The following is a 15,504-nucleotide window of genomic DNA, read 5'->3' on the forward strand; positions in this document are numbered from 1 at the left end:
TGGGCCTAAACAGTGTGGTAAGTCTTTAGGTGATGGCTATTGTGTCTGTTTGACCTCTTCCAAATGTCTGTACTGGCAATAAAAAAAAAAAAAAAGTTTCCAATTTAAATAGCTAGAGAATAAAAACAATTTGCCAGTAATGGGAAAAAACCTACAGCACCTGGTGTTCCCATGTGGTCTCCCACCCAAGTACTAACCAGGCCCAACACTGCTTAGCTTCCAAGATCAGACAAGATTGGGCGTATCCAATGTGGTATGGAATAGGTGAGAAACAGGCCCTTTTTTGCCCTCTTCTACTTCTATAACCAGGTAAGTTAATAAAAAAGTTTCCCAACTGTATTGGCTTACTGAAAAAAATCATGTGTTGGTAATGTAAAAAGACCTAAAGGACATGATATTAGCAGGTGGTCTCAAATTAAACTACTAAAGAGGCTCAACACTGTTTAGCTGCCAAAAGAAGTTGGAATTGGGCCGAAACAGTGTGGTAAGTCTTTAGATGATGGCTATTGTGTCTGTTTGACCTCTCCCAAATGTCTGTATTGGCAATAAAAATAAAAAGTTTCCAATTTAAATAGCAAGAGAATAAAAACAATTTGCCAGTAATGGGAAAAAACCTACAGCACCTGGTGTTACCATGTGGTCTCCCACCCAAGTATCTAACCAGGCCCATCACCGCTTAGCTTCCAAGATCAGACGAGATTAGGCTTATTCAATGTGGTACGGCTGTAGGTAAGATACAGGCACTTTTTTACCCTCTTCTACTTCTATAACCAGGTAAGCTAATCAAAAAGTTTTCTAACTGTTTTGGCTTACTGAAAAAAATCATGTGTTGATAATGTAAAAAGACCTACAGGACATGATATAAGCATGTGGTCTCAAATTAAACTACTAAAGAGGCTCAACACTGTTTAGCTGCCAAAAGCAGTTGGAATTGGGCCTAAACAGAGTGGTAAGTTTTTAGGTGATGGCTATTGTGTCTGTTTGACCTCTCCCAAATGTCTGTATTGGCAATAAAAAGAAAAAGTTTCCAATTTAAATAGCTAGAGAATAAAAACAATTTGCCAGTAATGGGAAAAAACCTACAGCACCTGGTGTTCCCATGTGGTCTCCCACCCAAGTACTAACCAGGCCAATCACTGCTTAGCTTCCAAGATCAGACGAGATTGGGCGTATCCAATGTGGTATGGCTGTAGGCGAGATACAGGCCCTTTTTTGCCCTCTTCTACTTCTATAACCAGGTAAGTTAATAAAAAAGTTTCCTAACTGTATTGGCTTACTGAAAAAAATCATGTGTTAGTAATGTAAAAAGACCTAAAGGACATGATATTAGCAGGTGGTCTCAAATTAAACTACTAAAGAGGCTCAACACTGTTTAGCTTCCAAAAGCAGTTGGAATTGGGCCGAAACGTTGTGGTAAGTCTTTAGGTGATGGCTATTGTGTCTGTTTGACCTCTCCCAAATGTCTGTATTGGCAATAAAAAGAAAAAGTTTCCAATTTAAATAGCTAGAGAATAAAAACAATTTGCCAGTAATGGGAAAACCCTACAGCACCTGGTGTTCCCATGTGGTCACCCACCCAAGTACTAACCAGGCCCATCACTGCTTAGCTTCCAAGATCAGACGAGATTGGGCGTATCCAATGTGGTATGGCTGTTGGTGAGACACCGGCACTTTTTTGCCCTCTTCTACTTCTATAACCAGGTAAGCTAATAAAAAAGTTTCCTAACTGTATTGGCTTACTGAAAAAAATCATGTGTTGGTAATGTAAAAAGACCTACAGGACATGATATTAGCAGGTGGTCTCAAATTAAACTACTAAAGAGGCTCAACACTGTTTAGCTGCCAAAAGCAGTTGGAATTGGGCCTAAACAGTGTGGTAAGTCTTTAGGTGATGGCTATTGTGTCTGACCTCTTCCAAATGTCTGTACTGGCAATATAAAAAAAAAGTTTCCAATTTAAATAGCTAGAGAATAAAAACAATTTGCCAGTAATAGGAAAAAACCTACAGCACCTGTTGTTCCCATGTGGTCTCCCACCCAAGTACTAACCAGGCCCAACACTGCTTAGCTTCCAAGATCAGACGAGATTGGGCGTATCCAATGTGGTATGGAGTAGGTGAGATACAGGCCCTTTTTTGCCCTCTTCTACTTCTATAACCAGGTAAGTTAATAAAAAAGTTTCCCAACTGTATTGGCTTACTGAAAAAAATCATGTGTTGGTAATGTAAAAAGACCTAAAGGACATGATATTAGCAGGTGGTCTCAAATTAAACTACTAAAGAGGCTCAACACTGTTTAGCTGCCAAAAGAAGTTGGAATTGGGCCGAAACAGTGTGGTAAGTCTTTAGATGATGGCTATTGTGTCTGTTTGACCTCTCCCAAATGTCTGTATTGGCAATAAAAAAAATTTCCAATTTAAATAGCTAGAGAATAAAAACAATTTGCCAGAAATGGGAAAAAACCTACAGCACCTGGTGTTCCCATGTGGTCTCCCACCCAAGTACTAACCAGGCCCAACACTGCTTAGCTTCCAAGATCAGACGAGATTGGGCGTATCCAATGTGGTATGGCTGTAGGTGAGATACAGGCCCTTTTTTGCCCTCTTCTACTTCTATAACCAGGTAAGTTAATAAAAAAGTTTCCCAACTGTATTGGCTTACTAAAAAAAAATCATGTGTTGGTAATGTAAAAAGACCTAAAGGACATGATATTAGCAGGTGGTCTCAAATTAAACTACTAAAGAGGCTCAACACTGTTTAGCTGCCAAAAGCAGTTGGAATTGGGCCGAAACAGTGTGGTAAGTTTTTAGCTGATGGCTATTGTGTCTGTTTGACCTCTCCCAAATGTCTGTATTGGCAATAAAAATAAAAAGTTTTCAATTTAAATAGCAAGAGAATAAAAACAATTTGCCAGTAATGGGAAAAAACCTACAGCACCTGGTGTTTCCATGTGGTCTCCCACCCAAGTACTAACCAGACCCAACACTGCTTAGCTTCCAAGATCAGACGAGATTGGGCGTATCCAATGTGGTATGGAATAGGTGAGATACAGGCCCTTTTTTGCCCTCTTCTACTTCTATAACCAGGTAAGTTAATAAAAAAGTTTCCCAACTGTATTGGCTTACTGAAAAAAATCATGTGTTGGTAATGTAAAAAGACCTAAAGGACATGATATTAGCAGGTGGTCTCAAATTAAACTACTAAAGAGGCTCAACACTGTTTAGCTGCCAAAAGAAGTTGGAATTGGGCCGAAACAGTGTGGTAAGTCTTTAGATGATGGCTATTGTGTCTGTTTGACCTCTCCCAAATGTCTGTATTGGCAATAAAAATAAAAAGTTTCCAATTTAAATAGCAAGAGAATAAAAACAATTTGCCAGTAATGGGAAAAAACCTACAGCACCTGGTGTTTCCATGTGGTCTCCCACCCAAGTACTAACCAGACCCAACACTGCTTAGCTTCCAAGATCAGACGAGATTGGGCGTATCCAATGTGGTATGGAATAGGTGAGATACAGGCCCTTTTTTGCCCTCTTCTACTTCTATAACCAGGTAAGTTAATAAAAAAGTTTCCCAACTGTATTGGCTTACTGAAAAAAATCATGTGTTGGTAATGTAAAAAGACCTACAGGACATGATATAAGCAGGTGGTCTCAAATTAAACTACTAAAGAGGCTCAACACTGTTTAGCTGCCAAAAGCAGTTGGAATTGGGCCTAAACAGTGTGGTAAGTTTTTAGGTGATGGCTATTGTGTCTGTTTGACCTCTTCCAAATGTCTGTACTGGCAATAAAAAAAAGTTTCCAATTTAAATAGCTAGAGAATAAAAACAATTTGCGAGTAATGGGAAAAAACCTACCGCACCTGGTGTTCCCATGTGGTCACCCACCCAAGTACTAAACAGGCTCATCACTGCTTATCTTCCAAGATTAGACGAGATTAGGCTTATTCAATTTGGTATGGCTGTAGGTGAGATACATGCACTTTTTTGCCCTCTTCTACTTCTATAACCAGGTAAGCTAATCAAAAAGTTTTCTAACTGTTTTGGCTTACTGAAAAAAATCATGTGTTGATAATGTAAAAAGACCTACAGGACATGATATAAGCATGTGGTCTCAAATTAAACTACTAAAGAGGCTCAACACTGTTTAGCTGCCAAAAGCAGTTGGAATTGGGCCTAAACAGTGTGGTAAGTTTTTAGGTGATGGCTATTGTGTCTGTTTGACCTCTCCCAAATGTCTGTATTGGCAATAAAAAGAAAAAGTTTCCAATTTAAATAGCTAGAGAATAAAAACAATTTGCCAGTAATGTGAAAAAACCTACAGCACCTGGTGTTCCCATGTGGTCTCCCACCCAAGTACTAACCAGGCCCATCACTGCTTAGCTTCCAAGATCAGACGAGATTGGGCGTATCCAATGTGGTATGGCTGTAGGTGAGATACAAGCACTTTTTTGCACTCTTCTACTTCTATAACCAGGTAAGCTAATAAAAAGGTTTCCTAACTGTTTTGGCTTACTGAAAAAAATCATGTGTTGATAATGTAAAAAGACCTACAGGACATGATATAAGCATGTGGTCTCAAATTAAACTACTAAAGAGGCTCAACACTGTTTAGCTGCCAAAAGCAGTTGGAATTGGGCCTAAACAGTGTGGTAAGTTTTTAGGTGATGGCTATTGTGTCTGTTTGACCTCTTCCAAATGTCTGTACTGGCAATAAAAAAAAAAAGTTTCCAATTTAAATAGCTAGAGAATAAAAACAATTTGCCAGTAATGGGAAAAAACCTACAGCACCTGGTGTTCCCATGTGGTCTCCCACCCAAGTACTAACCAGGTCCAACACTGCTTAGCTTCAAAGATCAGACGAGATTGGGCGTATCCAATGTGGTATGGCTGTAGTTGAGATACAGGCCCTTTTTTGCCCTCTTCTACTTCTATAACCAGGTAAGTTATTAAAAAAGTTTCCTAACTGTATTGGCTTACTGAAAAAAATCATGTGTTGGTAATGTAAAAAGACCTAAAGGACATGATATTAGCAGGTGGTCTCAAATTAAACTACTAAAGAGGCTCAACACTGTTTAGCTGCCAAAAGCAGTTGGAATTGGGCCGAAACAGTGTGGTAAGTCTTTAGATGATGGCTATTGTGTCTGTTTGACCTCTCCCAAATGTCTGTATTGGCAATAAAAATAAAAAGTTTCCAATTTAAATAGCAAGAGAATAAAAACAATTTGCCAGTAATGGGAAAAAACCTACAGCACCTGGTGTTTCCATGTGGTCTCCCACCCAAGTACTAACCAGACCCAACACTGCTTAGCTTCCAAGATCAGACAAGATTGGGCGTATCCAATGTGGTATGGCTGTTGGTGAGATACAGGCCCTTTTTTGCCCTCTTCTACTTCTATAACCAGGTAAGTTAATAAAAAAGTTTCCCAACTGTATTGGCTTACTAAAAAAAAATCATGTGTTGGTAATGTAAAAAGACCTAAAGGACATGATATTAGCAGGTGGTCTCAAATTAAACTACTAAAGAGGCTCAACACTGTTTAGCTGCCAAAAGCAGTTGGAATTGGGCCGAAACAGTGTGGTAAGTTTTTAGCTGATGGCTATTGTGTCTGTTTGACCTCTCCCAAATGTCTGTATTGGCAATAAAAATAAAAAGTTTTCAATTTAAATAGCAAGAGAATAAAAACAATTTGCCAGTAATGGGAAAAAACCTACAGCACCTGGTGTTTCCATGTGGTCTCCCACCCAAGTACTAACCAGACCCAACACTGCTTAGCTTCCAAGATCAGACGAGATTGGGCGTATCCAATGTGGTATGGAATAGGTGAGATACAGGCCCTTTTTTGCCCTCTTCTACTTCTATAACCAGGTAAGTTAATAAAAAAGTTTCCCAACTGTATTGGCTTACTGAAAAAAATCATGTGTTGGTAATGTAAAAAGACCTAAAGGACATGATATTAGCAGGTGGTCTCAAATTAAACTACTAAAGAGGCTCAACACTGTTTAGCTGCCAAAAGAAGTTGGAATTGGGCCGAAACAGTGTGGTAAGTCTTTAGATGATGGCTATTGTGTCTGTTTGACCTCTCCCAAATGTCTGTATTGGCAATAAAAATAAAAAGTTTCCAATTTAAATAGCAAGAGAATAAAAACAATTTGCCAGTAATGGGAAAAAACCTACAGCACCTGGTGTTACCATGTGGTCTCCCACCCAAGTATCTAACTAGGCCCATCACCGCTTAGCTTCCAAGATCAGACGAGATTAGGCTTATTCAATGTGGTATGGCTGTAGGTGAGATACATGCACTTTTTTGCCCTCTTCTACTTCTATAACCAGGTAAGCTAATCAAAAAGTTTTCTAACTGTTTTGGCTTACTGAAAAAAATCATGTGTTGATAATGTAAAAAGACCTACAGGACATGATATAAGCAAGTGGTCTCAAATGAAACTACTAAAGAGGCTCAACACTGTTTAGCTGCCAAAAGCAGTTGGGATTGGGCCTAAACAGTGTGGTAAGTTTTTAGGTGATGGCTATTGTGTCTGTTTGACCTCTTCCAAATGTCTGTACTGGCAATAAAAAAAAGTTTCCAATTTAAATAGCTAGAGAATAAAAACAATTTGCGAGTAATGGGAAAAAACCTACAGCACCTGGTGTTCCCATGTGGTCACCCACCCAAGTACTAAACAGGCTCATCACTGCTTATCTTCCAAGATTAGACGAGATTAGGCTTATTCAATTTGGTATGGCTGTAGGTGAGATACATGCACTTTTTTGCCCTCTTCTACTTCTATAACCAGGTAAGCTAATCAAAAAGTTTTCTAACTGTTTTGGCTTACTGAAAAAAATCATGTGTTGATAATGTAAAAAGACCTACAGGACATGATATAAGCATGTGGTCTCAAATTAAACTACTAAAGAGGCTCAACACTGTTTAGCTGCCAAAAGCAGTTGGAATTGGGCCTAAACAGTGTGGTAAGTTTTTAGGTGATGGCTATTGTGTCTGTTTGACCTCTCCCAAATGTCTGTATTGGCAATAAAAAGAAAAAGTTTCCAATTTAAATAGCTAGAGAATAAAAACAATTTGCCAGTAATGTGAAAAAACCTACAGCACCTGGTGTTCCCATGTGGTCTCCCACCCAAGTACTAACCAGGCCCATCACTGCTTAGCTTCCAAGATCAGACGAGATTGGGCGTATCCAATGTGGTATGGCTGTAGGTGAGATACAAGCACTTTTTTGCACTCTTCTACTTCTATAACCAGGTAAGCTAATAAAAAGGTTTCCTAACTGTTTTGGCTTACTGAAAAAAATCATGTGTTGATAATGTAAAAAGACCTACAGGACATGATATAAGCATGTGGTCTCAAATTAAACTACTAAAGAGGCTCAACACTGTTTAGCTGCCAAAAGCAGTTGGAATTGGGCCTAAACAGTGTGGTAAGTTTTTAGGTGATGGCTATTGTGTCTGTTTGACCTCTTCCAAATGTCTGTACTGGCAATAAAAAAAAAAAGTTTCCAATTTAAATAGCTAGAGAATAAAAACAATTTGCCAGTAATGGGAAAAAACCTACAGCACCTGGTGTTCCCATGTGGTCTCCCACCCAAGTACTAACCAGGTCCAACACTGCTTAGCTTCAAAGATCAGACGAGATTGGGCGTATCCAATGTGGTATGGCTGTAGGTGAGATACAGGCCCTTTTTTGCCCTCTTCTACTTCTATAACCAGGTAAGTTATTAAAAAAGTTTCCTAACTGTATTGGCTTACTGAAAAAAATCATGTGTTGGTAATGTAAAAAGACCTAAAGGACATGATATTAGCAGGTGGTCTCAAATTAAACTACTAAAGAGGCTCAACACTGTTTAGCTGCCAAAAGCAGTTGGAATTGGGCCGAAACAGTGTGGTAAGTCTTTAGATGATGGCTATTGTGTCTGTTTGACCTCTCCCAAATGTCTGTATTGGCAATAAAAATAAAAAGTTTCCAATTTAAATAGCAAGAGAATAAAAACAATTTGCCAGTAATGGGAAAAAACCTACAGCACCTGGTGTTTCCATGTGGTCTCCCACCCAAGTACTAACCAGACCCAACACTGCTTAGCTTCCAAGATCAGACAAGATTGGGCGTATCCAATGTGGTATGGCTGTTGGTGAGATACAGGCCCTTTTTTGCCCTCTTCTACTTCTATAACCAGGTAAGTTAATAAAAAAGTTTCCCAACTGTATTGGCTTACTAAAAAAAAATCATGTGTTGGTAATGTAAAAAGACCTAAAGGACATGATATTAGCAGGTGGTCTCAAATTAAACTACTAAAGAGGCTCAACACTGTTTAGCTGCCAAAAGCAGTTGGAATTGGGCCGAAACAGTGTGGTAAGTTTTTAGCTGATGGCTATTGTGTCTCTTTGACCTCTCCCAAATGTCTGTATTGGCAATAAAAAGAAAAAGTTTCCAATTTAAATAGCTAGAGAATAAAAACAATTTGCCAGTAATGGGAAATCCCTACAGCACCTGGTGTTCCCATGTGGTCACCCACCCAAGTACTAACCAGGCCCATCACTGCTTAGCTTCCAAGATCAGACGAGATTGGGCGCATCCAATGTGGTATGGCTGTAGGTGAGATACAGGCACTTTTTTGCACTCTTCTATTTCTATAACCAGGTAAGCTAATAAAAAAGTTTCCTAACTGTTGTGGCTTACTGAAAAAAATCATGTGTTGGTAATGTAAAAAGACCTACAGGACATGATATAAGCAGGTGGTCTCAAATTAAACTACTAAAGAGGCTCAACACTGTTTAGCTGCCAAAAGCAGTTGGAATTGGGCCTAAACAGTGTGGTAAGTTTTTAGGTGATGGCTATTGTGTCTGTTTGACCTCTTCCAAATGTCTGTACTGGCAATAAAAAAAAGTTTCAAATTTAAATAGCTAGAGAATAAAAACAATTTGCCAGTAATGGGAAAAAACCTACAGCAACTGGTGTTCCCATGTGGTCTCCCACCCAAGTACTTACCAGACCCAACACTGCTTAGCTTCCAAGATCTGACGAGATTGGGCGTATCCAATGTGGTACGGCTGTTGGTGAGATACCGGCACTTTTTTGCCCTCTTCTACTTCTATAACCAGGTAAGCTAATAAAAATGTTTCCTAACTGTATTGGCTTACTGAAAAAAATCATGTGTTAGTAATGTAAAAAGACCTACAGGACATGATATTAGCAGGTGGTCTCAAATTAAACTACTAAAGAGGCTCAACACTATTTAGCTGCCAAAAGCAGTTGGAATTGGGCCGAAACGTTGTGGTAAGTCTTTAGGTGATGGCTATTGTGTCTGTTTGACCTCTCCCAAATGTCTGTATTGGCAATAAAAAGAAAAAGTTTCCAATTTAAATAGCTAGAGAATAAAAACAATTTGCCAGTAATGGGAAAACCCTACAGCACCTGGTGTTCCCATGTGGTCACCCACCCAAGTACTAACCAGGCCCATCACTGCTTAGCTTCCAAGATCAGACGAGATTGGGCGTATCCAATGTGGTATGACTGTAGGTGAGATACAGGCACTTTTTTGCACTCTTCTACTTCTATAACCAGGTAAGCTAATAAAAAAGTTTCCTAACTGTTTTGGCTTACTGAAAAAAATCATGTGTTGATAATGTAAAAAGACCTACAGGACATGATATAAGCAGGTGGTCTCAAATGAAACTACTAAAGAGGCTCAACACTGTTTAGCTGCCAAAAGCAGTTGGGATTGGGCCTAAACAGTGTGGTAAGTTTTTAGGTGATGGCTATTGTGTCTGTTTGACCTCTTCCAAATGTCTGTACTGGCAATAAAAAAAAGTTTCCAATTTAAATAGCTAGAGAATAAAAACAATTTGCGAGTAATGGGAAAAAACCTACCGCACCTGGTGTTCCCATGTGGTCACCCACCCAAGTACTAAACAGGCCCATCACTGCTTATCTTCCAAGATTAGACGAGATTAGGCTTATTCAATTTGGTATGGCTGTAGGTGAGATACATGCACTTTTTTGCCCTCTTCTACTTCTATAACCAGGTAAGCTAATCAAAAAGTTTTCTAACTGTTTTGGCTTACTGAAAAAAATCATGTGTTGATAATGTAAAAAGACCTACAGGACATGATATAAGCATGTGGTCTCAAATTAAACTACTAAAGAGGCTCAACACTGTTTAGCTGCCAAAAGCAGTTGGAATTGGGCCTAAACAGTGTGGTAAGTTTTTAGGTGATGGCTATTGTGTCTGTTTGACCTCTCCCAAATGTCTGTATTGGCAATAAAAAGAAAAAGTTTCCAATTTAAATAGCTAGAGAATAAAAACAATTTGCCAGTAATGTGAAAAAACCTACAGCACCTGGTGTTCCCATGTGGTCTCCCACCCAAGTACTAACCAGGCCCATCACTGCTTAGCTTCCAAGATCAGACGAGATTGGGCGTATCCAATGTGGTATGGCTGTAGGTGAGATACAAGCACTTTTTTGCACTCTTCTACTTCTATAACCAGGTAAGCTAATAAAAAGGTTTCCTAACTGTTTTGGCTTACTGAAAAAAATCATGTGTTGATAATGTAAAAAGACCTACAGGACATGATATAAGCATGTGGTCTCAAATTAAACTACTAAAAAGGCTCAACACTGTTTAGCTGCCAAAAGCAGTTGGAATTGGGCCTAAACAGTGTGGTAAGTTTTTAGGTGATGGCTATTGTGTCTGTTTGACCTCTTCCAAATGTCTGTACTGGCAATAAAAAAAAAAAGTTTCCAATTTAAATAGCTAGAGAATAAAAACAATTTGCCAGTAATGGGAAAAAACCTACAGCACCTGGTGTTCCCATGTGGTCTCCCACCCAAGTACTAACCAGGTCCAACACTGCTTAGCTTCAAAGATCAGACGAGATTGGGCGTATCCAATGTGGTATGGCTGTAGGTGAGATACAGGCCCTTTTTTGCCCTCTTCTACTTCTATAACCAGGTAAGTTATTAAAAAAGTTTCCTAACTGTATTGGCTTACTGAAAAAAATCATGTGTTGGTAATGTAAAAAGACCTAAAGGACATGATATTAGCAGGTGGTCTCAAATTAAACTACTAAAGAGGCTCAACACTGTTTAGCTGCCAAAAGCAGTTGGAATTGGGCCGAAACAGTGTGGTAAGTCTTTAGATGATGGCTATTGTGTCTGTTTGACCTCTCCCAAATGTCTGTATTGGCAATAAAAATAAAAAGTTTCCAATTTAAATAGCAAGAGAATAAAAACAATTTGCCAGTAATGGGAAAAAACCTACAGCACCTGGTGTTTCCATGTGGTCTCCCACCCAAGTACTAACCAGACCCAACACTGCTTAGCTTCCAAGATCAGACAAGATTGGGCGTATCCAATGTGGTATGGCTGTTGGTGAGATACCGGCACTTTTTTGCCCTCTTCTACTTCTATAACCAGGTAAGCTAATAAAAAAGTTTCCTAACTGTATTGGCTTACTGAAAAAAATCATGTGTTGGTAATGTAAAAAGACCTACAGGACATGATATTAGCAGGTGGTCTCAAATTAAACTACTAAAGAGGCTCAACACTGTTTAGCTGCCAAAAGCAGTTGGAATTGGGCCGAAACGTTGTGGTATGTCTTTAGGTGATGGCTATTGTGTCTCTTTGACCTCTCCCAAATGTCTGTATTGGCAATAAAAAGAAAAAGTTTCCAATTTAAATAGCTAGAGAATAAAAACAATTTGCCAGTAATGGGAAATCCCTACAGCACCTGGTGTTCCCATGTGGTCACCCACCCAAGTACTAACCAGGCCCATCACTGCTTAGCTTCCAAGATCAGACGAGATTGGGCGTATCCAATGTGGTATGGCTGTAGGTGAGATACAGGCACTTTTTTGCACTCTTCTACTTCTATAACCAGGTAAGCTAATAAAAAAGTTTCCTAACTGTTTTGGCTTACTGAAAAAAATCATGTGTTGGTAATGTAAAAAGACCTACAGGACATGATATAAGCAGGTGGTCTCAAATTAAACTACTAAAGAGGCTCAACACTGTTTAGCTGCCAAAAGCAGTTGGAATTGGGCCTAAACAGTGTGATAAGTTTTTAGGTGATGGTTATTGTGTCTGTTTGACCTCTTCCAAATGTCTGTACTGGCAATAAAAAGAAAAAGTTTCCAATTTAAATAGCTAGAGAATAAAAACAATTTGCCAGTAATGGGAAAAAACCTACAGCACCTGGTGTTCCCATGTGATCACCCACCCAAGTACTAACCAGGCCCATCACTGCTTAGCTTCCAACATCAGACGAGATTGGGCGTATCCAATGTGGTATGGCTGTAGGTGAGATACAAGCACTTTTTTGCACTCTTCTACTTCTATAACCAGGTAAGCTAATAAAAAGGTTTCCTAACTGTTTTGGCTTACTGAAAAAAATCATGTGTTGATAATGTAAAAAGACCTACAGGACATGATATAAGCATGTGGTCTCAAATTAAACTACTAAAGAGGCTCAACACTGTTTAGCTGCCAAAAGCAGTTGGGATTGGGCCTAAACAGTTTGGTAAGTTTTTAGGTGATGGCTATTGTGTCTGTTTGACCTCTTTCAAATGTCTGTACTGGCAATAAAAAAAAAAAGTTTCCAATTTAAATAGCTAGAGAATAAAAACAATTTGCCAGTAATGGGAAAAAACCTACAGCACCTGGTGTTCCCATGTGGTCTCCCACCCAAGTACTAACCAGGCCCAACACTGCTTAGCTTCAAAGATAAGACGAGATTGGGCTTATCCAATGTGGTATGGCTGTAGGTGAGATAGAGGCCCTTTTTTGCCCTCTTCTACTTCTATAACCAGGTAAGTTAATAAAAAAGTTTCCCAACTGTATTGGCTTACTGAAAAAAATCATGTGTTGGTAATGTAAAAAGACCTAAAGGACATGATATTAGCAGGTGGTCTTAAATTAAACTACTAAAGAGGCTCAACACGGGGCGTGGCTACGGCGGCGAGCAGCTAGGACGCGCTGAATTGGAGCTCCCCGGTCACCCATCCTGCTTTTCTATCCTGAAGTCGGGCACCATAGAGAAATACCCTCCCACGGCTCCCCCGATATCGGACGCACCCTAGCCCTCACATACCCGGTGACGGGCGTCTTCTCCGAGCCGCCTGGACCGAGCGGCGACTCGCGGCCTGGTTGCTGTGCTGCTGCGGGGACTTCTGGCTGGGCGCACCTTCCCTCACGCTGTCGGGAGATTGGGTGAGTGCTGCGGCGCCTGGAGTGACTCACCCGGCGCTGTCTCTGTGCTGCGCGGCAGCCCCCTCCACTAACGGGCGGCTCACTGGGCTCCGGCAGGCACGGTGATCTGCCACAGCCCTGAGATCCCGTGCTCCGGCGGCCATTTTGGACGACCCATCGCAGCGCAGAGGAAACACTCTGACACTTGCTGCAGCTCTCCCTCCGCCCTAAAGTGCCCTACAATCTCCTTCCTGAATACCGCTGCCTCCCTCAGCCGTTCTATTGGGGCTACGAGTCCTGCACCCCAGCGGCCATATTAAATACCAGCTCCAGACTCCAGTGCTCCCCATCTGCCCTGCTGTCTAGTGCTCCGGCGGCCATATTGGGAGACCAGTCACAGTGCAGGGGGAACATCCTTGAACCTGCTCCCTCCGTCCCATTGTCCTCTACAGTACACACCTCAAAGTGCTTCACAGGCACCTTACAGTCTCCTGCTACCTGCCACAGCCTTCACATTGGGGCCACGAGTCCTATAACCCAGTGGCCATATTGGACATTAGCTTCAGTGCTATCCCTCTGCCCTGCTGCCTTGTGCTCCGGCGGCCATACTGGGAAGCCAGCCACAGTACAGGGGGAACATCCTTTGACCTGCTGCTGCTCTCCCTCTGCCCTATTGTCCTCTGTCATGCACACTACTGACTCTCACCAACTGCCACAGCCACCTCATCGGGAGCCCTGTGCCTGGGCTGCTCGCCTGACGCCACAGTGCCTGGCCATCCATAAAGCCACGGCCAAAACATACCCTGCTCACTACCCTGAGAGTACGGACAGCTGTGCAAACCCGTGCAGACCTGTGCCCCCTAAACATGGTGAAACAGCATCACAACGCCCCCGCAGCCAAATTGGCCAAATATGCAAGGGGCACTGAGACACAGGGCCAGCAGGCGTCAAATGCGGAAGACACACCGGACTCTGACAACCCGAGTGGCTCCAAGACCTCCTCAAATGAGACACTGCCTGAACCCCTCTCCCTCCAACAAGTCCTCGACGCCATTGCTGGCAGCGAAAAAAGGCTCTCAGATAAAATGGAAAAAGTCCAGTGTGACCTGTCCCTGCTTAGGCAGGATGTACAACGCATTAGGGAACGAGTCGGTGAGGTGGAGACGCGGGTCTCTACAGTAGAGGATGCAGTTGATCCCCTAAAAAATGCCGTCACTACCCTGACACAGCAGGTCACAGGTATACAGAATAAACTCATGGACATGGAGGGTCGCTTGAGGAGGAATAATGTCAGATTCGTTGGACTACCAGAGAGGGAGGAGGGCTCGTCACCAGAATCCTTCTTGGAGTCCTGGCTAGTTGAGCTATATGGAAAGGAATCCTTTACCCCTCAATTCGCTGTCGAGAGGGCTCACAGAATCCCCACTCGTCCGCTTCCTCCTGGGGCCCCTCCTAGGACACTCATAGCCAAGTTCCTCCACTACAAAGATCGTGACGCGGTTCTACGGCTAAACCGCACCAAAGGCCCCCTGGTCAGGAATGGGGTGACTGTCTCTACGTTTCCTGATTTTGCCATGGACGTACAGAAGGAGAGGGCCCTATTCACGCCTGTGAAGCGAAGGCTACGTGACCTAAACCTTCCCTATTCTATGTTATTCCCGGCCCGGTTACGGGTGGTGGCAGAAGGAGAAACGAAATTCTTCAGTAATCCTCGTGAGGCGGCGGCATGGCTTGATCGATTTGCACCTGCTGCGAGGCAGCTGGCCCCGGCCTGATCTTTCATGTTTGACAAGTGGCGGCAGTGGACTACATCTTTGTGGACAAGTTGCACCATTTTCCACCTTTTTTCTGGAGACCATCCTGGGCCCAGATGCTCAGGAAACGCAACGCTCAGGCAGCGTAAATATTTACATAGATATGTCATAGTTACTATGCTTATATTGCATTCAGGGGGAAGCGCTTATACTGTTTACACTATATTTCCTACTACAGATGTGGTATAACTGTTGTGTTATTTATCATGCTCTCTGCGGGGGGGGGGGGGGGACATATTACTATGCACTATATTTCCTTACACATGTGGTGCTTTAGACAAGTTATAGGCCTACTATATGGCCGGGGGGCCCCGATGCTTGCATTGGTAGTTATTAGTTTATTGCCCTCAAGTTACCTAGGTAGTCATTGACCCTTTTGGTCCCAATAGTTACTAGGTTAGGGATATAAGTATGCCACAGTTAGGGGAGGTATACAGGGAGGGGGTGTATTTTGTTGGGATTGTTTTTTCTATGTCTCTCTATTTTCTTCTCTCTTT

At 41.7% G+C, this 15,504-nt stretch overlaps 14 non-coding genes and 14 pseudogenes across 14 annotated transcripts; all 28 read right to left on the bottom strand.

The window, feature by feature from the left end:
• Window positions 1–148: 148 nt before the first annotated feature.
• Window positions 149–266, bottom strand: LOC146050757 (5S ribosomal RNA; annotated as a pseudogene).
• Window positions 267–611: 345 nt separating this feature from the next.
• On the bottom strand, window positions 612–731 carry LOC146050812 (5S ribosomal RNA; annotated as a pseudogene).
• A 345-nt stretch (window positions 732–1,076) lies between these two features.
• LOC146051278 (5S ribosomal RNA) lies at window positions 1,077–1,195 on the bottom strand. The gene has a single exon (XR_014466677.1). It is a non-coding gene; the product is annotated as a 5S ribosomal RNA (ribosomal RNA).
• A 344-nt stretch (window positions 1,196–1,539) lies between these two features.
• On the bottom strand, window positions 1,540–1,658 carry LOC146051141 (5S ribosomal RNA). The gene has a single exon (XR_014466553.1). It is a non-coding gene; the product is annotated as a 5S ribosomal RNA (ribosomal RNA).
• Window positions 1,659–1,999: 341 nt separating this feature from the next.
• Window positions 2,000–2,117, bottom strand: LOC146051481 (5S ribosomal RNA; annotated as a pseudogene).
• A 341-nt stretch (window positions 2,118–2,458) lies between these two features.
• On the bottom strand, window positions 2,459–2,577 carry LOC146051427 (5S ribosomal RNA). Its single transcript, XR_014466811.1, has one exon. It is a non-coding gene; the product is annotated as a 5S ribosomal RNA (ribosomal RNA).
• A 346-nt stretch (window positions 2,578–2,923) lies between these two features.
• Window positions 2,924–3,041, bottom strand: LOC146050779 (5S ribosomal RNA; annotated as a pseudogene).
• A 345-nt stretch (window positions 3,042–3,386) lies between these two features.
• Window positions 3,387–3,504, bottom strand: LOC146050780 (5S ribosomal RNA; annotated as a pseudogene).
• Window positions 3,505–3,846: 342 nt separating this feature from the next.
• Window positions 3,847–3,965, bottom strand: LOC146050830 (5S ribosomal RNA; annotated as a pseudogene).
• Window positions 3,966–4,310: 345 nt separating this feature from the next.
• LOC146050815 (5S ribosomal RNA) lies at window positions 4,311–4,429 on the bottom strand. The gene has a single exon (XR_014466360.1). It is a non-coding gene; the product is annotated as a 5S ribosomal RNA (ribosomal RNA).
• Window positions 4,430–4,774: 345 nt separating this feature from the next.
• LOC146051327 (5S ribosomal RNA) lies at window positions 4,775–4,893 on the bottom strand. Its single transcript, XR_014466721.1, has one exon. It is a non-coding gene; the product is annotated as a 5S ribosomal RNA (ribosomal RNA).
• Window positions 4,894–5,238: 345 nt separating this feature from the next.
• Window positions 5,239–5,357, bottom strand: LOC146051451 (5S ribosomal RNA; annotated as a pseudogene).
• Window positions 5,358–5,703: 346 nt separating this feature from the next.
• Window positions 5,704–5,821, bottom strand: LOC146050781 (5S ribosomal RNA; annotated as a pseudogene).
• A 345-nt stretch (window positions 5,822–6,166) lies between these two features.
• On the bottom strand, window positions 6,167–6,286 carry LOC146050813 (5S ribosomal RNA; annotated as a pseudogene).
• Window positions 6,287–6,628: 342 nt separating this feature from the next.
• On the bottom strand, window positions 6,629–6,747 carry LOC146050800 (5S ribosomal RNA; annotated as a pseudogene).
• Window positions 6,748–7,092: 345 nt separating this feature from the next.
• LOC146050828 (5S ribosomal RNA) lies at window positions 7,093–7,211 on the bottom strand. The gene has a single exon (XR_014466361.1). It is a non-coding gene; the product is annotated as a 5S ribosomal RNA (ribosomal RNA).
• A 345-nt stretch (window positions 7,212–7,556) lies between these two features.
• Window positions 7,557–7,675, bottom strand: LOC146051184 (5S ribosomal RNA). Its single transcript, XR_014466591.1, has one exon. It is a non-coding gene; the product is annotated as a 5S ribosomal RNA (ribosomal RNA).
• Window positions 7,676–8,020: 345 nt separating this feature from the next.
• On the bottom strand, window positions 8,021–8,139 carry LOC146051452 (5S ribosomal RNA; annotated as a pseudogene).
• Window positions 8,140–8,484: 345 nt separating this feature from the next.
• Window positions 8,485–8,603, bottom strand: LOC146051009 (5S ribosomal RNA). The gene has a single exon (XR_014466434.1). It is a non-coding gene; the product is annotated as a 5S ribosomal RNA (ribosomal RNA).
• A 342-nt stretch (window positions 8,604–8,945) lies between these two features.
• LOC146051376 (5S ribosomal RNA) lies at window positions 8,946–9,064 on the bottom strand. Its single transcript, XR_014466765.1, has one exon. It is a non-coding gene; the product is annotated as a 5S ribosomal RNA (ribosomal RNA).
• Window positions 9,065–9,408: 344 nt separating this feature from the next.
• LOC146051059 (5S ribosomal RNA) lies at window positions 9,409–9,527 on the bottom strand. The gene has a single exon (XR_014466479.1). It is a non-coding gene; the product is annotated as a 5S ribosomal RNA (ribosomal RNA).
• A 342-nt stretch (window positions 9,528–9,869) lies between these two features.
• On the bottom strand, window positions 9,870–9,988 carry LOC146050797 (5S ribosomal RNA; annotated as a pseudogene).
• Window positions 9,989–10,333: 345 nt separating this feature from the next.
• On the bottom strand, window positions 10,334–10,452 carry LOC146050840 (5S ribosomal RNA). The gene has a single exon (XR_014466362.1). It is a non-coding gene; the product is annotated as a 5S ribosomal RNA (ribosomal RNA).
• Window positions 10,453–10,797: 345 nt separating this feature from the next.
• LOC146051185 (5S ribosomal RNA) lies at window positions 10,798–10,916 on the bottom strand. The gene has a single exon (XR_014466592.1). It is a non-coding gene; the product is annotated as a 5S ribosomal RNA (ribosomal RNA).
• A 345-nt stretch (window positions 10,917–11,261) lies between these two features.
• On the bottom strand, window positions 11,262–11,380 carry LOC146051453 (5S ribosomal RNA; annotated as a pseudogene).
• A 344-nt stretch (window positions 11,381–11,724) lies between these two features.
• Window positions 11,725–11,843, bottom strand: LOC146051045 (5S ribosomal RNA). The gene has a single exon (XR_014466466.1). It is a non-coding gene; the product is annotated as a 5S ribosomal RNA (ribosomal RNA).
• Window positions 11,844–12,188: 345 nt separating this feature from the next.
• LOC146051305 (5S ribosomal RNA) lies at window positions 12,189–12,307 on the bottom strand. Its single transcript, XR_014466701.1, has one exon. It is a non-coding gene; the product is annotated as a 5S ribosomal RNA (ribosomal RNA).
• A 345-nt stretch (window positions 12,308–12,652) lies between these two features.
• LOC146050729 (5S ribosomal RNA) lies at window positions 12,653–12,771 on the bottom strand (annotated as a pseudogene).
• Between the last annotated feature and the right edge of the window lie 2,733 nt (window positions 12,772–15,504).

Source organism: Crinia signifera, chromosome 12 (genome assembly GCF_055691185.1).
Source record: "Crinia signifera chromosome 12, ASM5569118v1, whole genome shotgun sequence".
NCBI lineage: Eukaryota > Metazoa > Chordata > Amphibia > Anura > Myobatrachidae > Crinia > Crinia signifera.